This window comes from Rhinatrema bivittatum, chromosome 1 (genome assembly GCF_901001135.1).
Source record: "Rhinatrema bivittatum chromosome 1, aRhiBiv1.1, whole genome shotgun sequence".
NCBI lineage: Eukaryota > Metazoa > Chordata > Amphibia > Gymnophiona > Rhinatrematidae > Rhinatrema > Rhinatrema bivittatum.
Window position 1 is genome coordinate 825,305,804 of NC_042615.1, and position 7,512 is coordinate 825,313,315.

The following is a 7,512-nucleotide window of genomic DNA, read 5'->3' on the forward strand; positions in this document are numbered from 1 at the left end:
TTTATAAGACACGCGCGGCTACGCGCGTATCTTATAAAATCCAGTGTACTTTTGTTCGCGCCTGCTGCGCGTACAAAAGTACGCGCTCGCGTAGATTTTGAAAATCTACCTCTATAATTTGAGCATTTGGTCTGATAATTGCCCATCTTATGTGATTAAATTTGCTTTAAAAATACTTGGTAATGTCCGTGGGTGCAATCTACCCTTAGAATTTACTGTTATTGCTGCTCTTATAAAATTACCCCCTTATTGTGTCTGTAGATTTTGGAGGAGCTGAATCAGGGATGAATTACAAGGTACACACACACACACACATGCACACACACAAACACGCACACACACTCACACACGCTGAAACTCACGTGCACAAATACAATTATTATATATAATGTGAAAAATTAGTTTTAAATTATACGACAGTTTGTGTAATTATTTGTAATTTAATAAAATTGCTCTTACCAGTGAATCAATCGATGTAAAGTTAACCATTCCTCTCTGAAAGAAATAGAAACAGAAGTGATTAAAATGCAGATTTTGTGCCAGCAGAGCTAAGTCTTCTGCTCTCCAAGTTACAGTCCCTGGGGGGAACAAGTCCTGGTCATGCTTCCTTGTCATTGATTGACCTCTGGTGTCCTGCTGAAGGTAGACTCTCTGTGGCCAGATTTAGTGGCCATCATTGAGGGTCCTGAGTGCAGGGTCTCGGGCCAGGACTTCCTCTGCAATGATAACACTGGATGTGATGAGGAGCACAGCAGGGGTTGGGGATTATAAAACAGAGGAAGATCCTGGGGTAATTGTGAATGAGGGCTCATGGCATCAGGAGTCCCTCCCTGCTTCCAACTGAGCGGGAGACCCAATGGAGCAGGAGGAAACTGCAGGGTAAGAGAAAAATGTACATCTCAGAGTTCCCCCCAAATTACCAAACCAGGATATAGCAGGATAAATATAAAACTAACACCCAAACACACACAGACTTTATCATCTCTAAATCATTCCAGGCCTGAATTCTGAGGGCAATTTCAAATGATTTTACTGACCCTTTAGCTGGGTAAAAGTGGGGGCTGACATTTGCCCTCCCCCTCTGTGGGTAAGAGAAGCTGCATCCTATGATGGCAAACAGAGCAGATAATTTTGTGTTTTCCATGTAAAACCTTTAGCTCAGGGGTGGCCAAGCTTTCACACACTAAAGGGGTCGATGCTCCCAAGCCCCTCTCCTGGGGGTGCGATGCAATATTTAAATTAGGGCGCAGGCTGTCAAGGCGGTGCTAGGGGTGATTGCGTGCCCCTAGTGCCTCCTTCACAGTGTGTGCCTGACAGAGGTCCGCTGTCGGCTGCTGACTGTCGATTAAGAAAACTGAGGCTGAATTTAACAGCCTCTTTTTTCCTAACCGGTGCACATCCATGGGATAGGAACATGGACGCTGATAAATTCATCATCCATATTCCAAACCTGACTGTTGGTGCTGTGGCTGACCTGCCCTGAGCTCCCTCTCTCTGAGTGAATAAATCAGTATTAATGTGTCGGGCACAATATTAATTTATTCACTCCTTCACTTATTGCCGATTGGTCCCTTCACTGTCAAATGTCAGTGAAAGGACCAATCCCCTTTCAGAAGGCTGTCCTGAAAGGGGATTGGTCCCTTCATTGACATGTGACAATGAACAGACCAATGGGCAATAAGTGAAGGAGTGAATAAATTAATATTCCAGAGGACACAACATTGGAGATAAGTTAGTGCATGTGATGTTCACGGAACTTCTCAATCAAATTTCTTCCTTGTTTACACATAAAACATGTGAGAAATGTGACTTTTGTAATTGTACTATCACAGGATCTACCTGGACTGATTGTCACGTTAAGAACAATTAAAAGTAAGACCCCTACTAATTGTGATACATTGTTTCTGGTATATGTGTTATTATGTCCTTATCCCAAACTTTATTTTGGATGTACAAAAAGAACGATTAACGTGCAACTGTTTGAGCATCATACAGGTCAACTCTCTGCTCCAATCGTACAGCATAGTATTGATTTGGAATATTCTTTACAAGATTACAGATTGGCAATTCTTGAACATGTTCCTCAGCACCAGAGAGGCGGTGACCAACTCTTGTAATGGGTCAACCTACTTGAGTGGTAGCTAGAAAGGACAGGCTCTGCCTGGTAAAGCTTATAAAAGTCACCTTGGACTTATTATGGGATGTTCTAGAATCAATTATTTCAAAGTGTTTCACTGAAATTGTTTGTTTATCTAATCAGGTTGAGTTGTTTTCACAGCAGCAGGGAAATATGTATCTAGATTTCAAAGTAAAAATTTGGAAATGCAATAAGATTGGGTCTCTGGTCCTTGGAGGCAGGCACCATTGAATTGCCTGTGCAGGACTCTCAAGAGAGGACCAAGAACAGGCAGCAGCTGACAGAGGAGCATTAGGGGATGAGAGGAGGGGGCGGGTAGAGGTCGGGGTTCATGGAGATTCAGGGGTGAATCAAGCCTGGGGGAATAGGGAGGGGGGAGTTGTGAATCAAGGCCTTGGCTGTGGAAGTTGCCCTTGTTACATTTTTATAAACTAAGGATTCTTTATTTATTATTAAAAAGTGAACTTAAAAACACACGTTTCTTTCCCTGCTCTGCTTTAGTGCTGCTCATGCACACTTACCTCAGTCTTCTTCACTGTGTCCTGAACGGTTCCATTAATGGGGGCAGCAGCAGCACCTGCAGTGTCGAGGATGGCAGCGGCATGTGGGAAATAAAGAGATAAAACAAGCTGAGTAACTGAAGACTGCTCTGTCACTGAAGCTATCATTTTGTAAAGGGCTGGCAACAACTGCAGCTGAGCTGGGCTTGCCTTCACATCAAATTAAGTCTATTGGTGGTTGGTGGTCCTGCTGATTTAAATTATATTCAGACCTTAACTTGACGGATGTTTTATCTGTTTTCTATAATCACGCAGGTATTATTTTGTTCTACCGCAGGTAATATTCAGGTCCCTCACTGAGTATAGATTTGTGGACATTCCTTCATATATTGGTCCCATAAGCCCATAAAGCTTTAGTGAATCCATTGGGAGAGCATGTGGCTTGACGGCTAGGATATATCACTTATGTAGATGAGTTGGCATGGGATGCGGTGGGACCAGTTAATGACATTACACTAGAGAAGAAAAGGTTGCAGTCCTGCCCATTGGCCATTACAATGATCCACAGTGAGGAACTGGTTCAAAAATTCTAGAAAAAATACATATTTATCGCCAGGTATTCCTGATAACTCACGTTGTCTGATTCTTCATCATCCCATGCAGGGTGTTGCACAATGAGAGGTCACATCACACTACAGACTGAAACCTCAGGAAATTGAATAGGAGGATGCTGAAATTTATGAGCACTGTCAGGGGAACGTGTATCATGCATGAAATTATTGACAATAGCCGTTCCAGCCTATATAGGCCAGATGGAGTTCACTATTCCGATAAAGGCCTTGTCATTGCAAGTGGTAATAGAGGGTTTATCATTCTGCTATGGCCACACCATTGAAAGTGAGGAGCCCTTGACAAATGAGGTGTTGCTGCCTCGGGCTATGGTGGAGGGTGGACGTGCATGACTCACACTTAGGCAGATCATGAGAACCTGGTATGGAAAGGGTCATTCAGTAAAGAATTTTCCTGTCTCCCACGTGTCATGTGTTAGATGAATTAAGACTGTGTTGTGGTGTGCTTGAACAATCACCCAAAAAGTGGGACCTATGAGTGATCACGTTCCACTGGTGGTCAATGAATACGGTGCTTCAATGGACCATGATCTCAAGGCTGAGAACTGCAGCTGGGATCAAACTTTAATGGATGTTATACCTGCATTTACTGCAGTGGGTGCTGGGAGTTTTTAGGGTCAGCACTCTGAGATTTGGTACTGTTTCCTTGTTATACTATTGTAAGATATTTGTTAGTGCAAAGAAAGGTATTACGAGTGGTGGCACAGCCAACCCTAGCTGTTTTCTTTTCATTGATTATAATTAGGAGTGATATTGTTTAGAATATTGGTTTACTAACTTGACTACTGAAATTGATTACATGAAATTATTGATAATAGCCATTCCAGTCCTTCTTTATGTCTTTGAATGGGCAATTGGGGAGTTTTATTTGGCATAACAAGGTGGCAGATATTAAATTGACCATGTTGTGTAGCCCTAAGTTGCAGGGTGGAATGGGGTTGTGGGATCCCCAGTGTTATTACTGGTTATCAGGACTGGTGTGTCTATGAGAGTGGTTCAGTCCACAGGCCCTAGTGAATGGTTCAAATTGTAAAGGGCACAAATGGAGGGAATAGAATGACCATTGCTTCTTGAACTGCCCTCTCTTTCTGTAGCTGCTAGGAGAGTCCATAAAAGCAGCCACCTTATTGCACACAGAGTTAATGTTTGGTGGAAGGTCTGTAGATTTGTGAGCATCTTCTGAACAGAATGCTCTCCAGTGATGCTCCTGGCTAAAAATCCCTCTCTCTCTTACTGCTCCTTTTTTCCTGATGTGGTCAATTAGCAAAATGTGGTCTCCATTACATTTGTAAATGTGCAAGGGGTTCTCACTGGTGAATCAGTACCAGATTGCAGAGAATACTCATCACTTTTATTTACAGATGAGAGATGCTTTGCAAAGACTGAAGGGCAGAGGTTGGAACCCTTGGAACTGCATTTTCTGGAGAGAGTTTTGAGAGATCATTCTCATATCTACATTTGTATAACTCTGATACGGCTGTGGAGTGATGACCTGCAGCTTACACTGGATGATATGGATTGGGAGACATATGGAGGGAGGGAACTCCATATCAAAATGTGCAAAAAGAACTTACCTAATGGTTAAGCTATTGATATGATTATACCAGTACCTATAGATTATACTGCCTTCTCTACATCCATTTCCACACTGTGTTGTGAGCTAAATGATGCATGCTTGCATGTTTGGTGGCCATGTCCTCTAGTGGTGTCTTTCTAGGAGGATATTGAATGAAAAATAGGTTAATGTGTAATCATTCATTTCTTTGTCTCCCTGTGTGGGGTTATTGGAAAGACACCACGGAAGAAATCTCAGCCATGGATAAAGTTCTTATTAATCACTGCTGCCAGACACTCGAAGCGTTGATGTGGAAGAGTGAACATAAGAACATACGATATTGACATACTGGGTCAGACCAAGGGTCCATCAAGCCCAGCATCCTGTCTCCAACAGTGGCCAGTCCAGAACATAAGAAACTGCAAGTTCCCAAAAACTAAGTCTATCCCATGCTACTGATGCTAGTAATAGCAGTGGCAATTTTCTAAGTCAGCTTGATTAACAACAGGAACTGGACTTCTCCAAGAACTTATCCATTCCTTTTTTAAACACGGCTACACTAATTGCACTAACGACATCCCCTGGCAACAAATTCCAGAGTTTAATTGTGCGTTGGGTGAAAAAGAACTTTCTCCGATTAGTTTTAAATGTGCCACATGCTAAATTCATGGAGTGCCCCCTAGTCCTGAAAGACTAAATAATCGATTCACATTTACCCATTCTAGATCTCTCATGATTTTAAACACCTCTATCATATTCCCCCTCAGCTGTCTCTTCTCCAAGCTGAAAAGTCCTAACCTCTTTAGTCTTTCCTCATAGGGGAGCTGTACCATCTTCTTTATCATTTTGGTCGCACTTCTATGTACCTTCTCCAAAGCAACTATATATTTTATAAGATGCGGCTCACAGCATCTCTCAGTGGCATTCCCATAAGGATGAAATTTCAATTATTGAGAAAATTATTTATTCCTTAATGGAAACAACTGATAAATATAATCACATCTGTAGGAAATTTTGGGACTATCTACAATAGTAAATCCAGTATATTGTCTGTGGGCCATCGGGATTAAACCCCTCCATGTTTCTGGGTGTTTGGATTGTTCTGGTATTGCCTGACAAGAAACTGAGTATTATATTTTGGGAATATGCAAGCATATTACTCTCACTTTGTTCTAACATTTACTCTTGAATGTATTCCAGTCTGTTAAAATAAAAAGCATTTAAAAAATGACTCTGAGGGAGAGGGTAAATCAAATAGGTGCTCAGGAGTTTTCTACATGCTATAGACTTCAGTAAATCTAGAGGTTTCTGCTCAATATTCTTAGATAATATAAAGATTACTTACCCTGACAGAAGCAGATCAGAGCCACCACCAGAAAGGCAACTGCGATCTTCATGGCTGGGTTGGTTGTATATTGAGTTCTGAGCTTCGATACACAGAGGAGTCTGAGAAGAGAAGTCAGTGCTCGAGCTCATATATTCACTGATTGCCCCTCTCACTCCACCCAGGATCTCAGGAGACAACGCACCTGGTGACGTCATTTGTGAGATCTTTGGAGCCTCTCCAAATTTCAAGCCTTGTACAAGTGCAAACATCCTACATCTGATCATGAGCTTCTCTGAGAAAGAACACAGCGATGCCCTAACTGACGCATGATCATTATTAACCCAAGGAAGGACACGTGTACAAATCACATCATATTCTGTGTCCTTATTGTTGTGGTCCTGGCTGCGAGCACCGCGGCCAGGCCCTTACCTCCTTGTTCCCGGACCTGCTCCCGCCTCCGGAGCCCTGGCTTGCGGCCTGTTTGGCGGCGTCCTCGCTGGGGCTGCGCCGCCGCAAAGAAAGCCTGTAGACATCCTGCTCCTAGGTGCGTGGGCGCGCCACTTGGGCACTTTTCTAGCCCGTTTCCCGCCAGTGGTGACTCTGCCCAGTTCCTGACGTCAGACGCCGCGGCTTTGATAAGCCGGCCGCGGCCTTCCAGTCTTCGCCTTGCAACGGGTTAGCGTCCCGGTTTCCTGTTGCGCTGTGCCCCAGAGTTACTCGCTTGGCTTTTTCGCTCTGTTCTTGCTACAGTACCTGCTTGGTTCCTGCCTGCCTGCTACAGTACCTGCTTGGTTCCTGCCTGCCTGCTACAGTACCTGCTTGGTTCCTGTCTGCTTGCTATAGTACCTGCTTGGTTCCTGTTTACCTGCTACAGTACCTGCATGATTCCAGTACCCGAGTCTTGCTACAGTTCCTGCCTGGTTCCAGTACCCGAGTCCTGCTATAGTTCCTGCCTGGTTACAGAACCTGAACCCAGTTACAGTATTGCTACTGTCCTTGTCTGGTTCCAGTTACCTGTCCCGATTCACAACCCGACTAAGTCCCAGTGGCCGGGCCCCTACGGGCTCCTCCCGGGGGAGCTTCGGCTTCCAAGGGTGAAGCCACCTAAGTCTCAGCGGTTGGGCTCCTACGGGCTCCTCCCGGGGGAGTACCAGCTTCCAGGGTGAAGAGCATCTACGTCCTGCCTGAACATCTGCCTCCCGGCCTGCTATTCATTAGAGACATTGACCATCCTTTCCCAGTCTCTCGCAGGTCGGCCCAAGGGACCACTAAACTGAGACTCCCACAACAGATTGCAAGGCCATGGACTCGGCAGATGCACCTGTTCCCTAGGACCTGCCAGGTTTGGCCCAGCAGCTGCAGTA

The 7,512-nt window shown here is 44.3% G+C and overlaps 1 long non-coding RNA gene across 1 annotated transcript; it reads right to left on the reverse strand.

Annotated features, from left to right (window-relative positions):
- Positions 1-457: 457 nt before the first annotated feature.
- LOC115079120 lies at positions 458-6,300 on the reverse strand. Its single transcript, XR_003853197.1, has 3 exons — positions 6,167-6,300; positions 2,659-2,714; positions 458-495 (listed from the first exon to the last, which is right to left on the reverse strand). It is a non-coding gene; the product is annotated as an uncharacterized LOC115079120 (long non-coding RNA).
- Between the last annotated feature and the right edge of the window lie 1,212 nt (positions 6,301-7,512).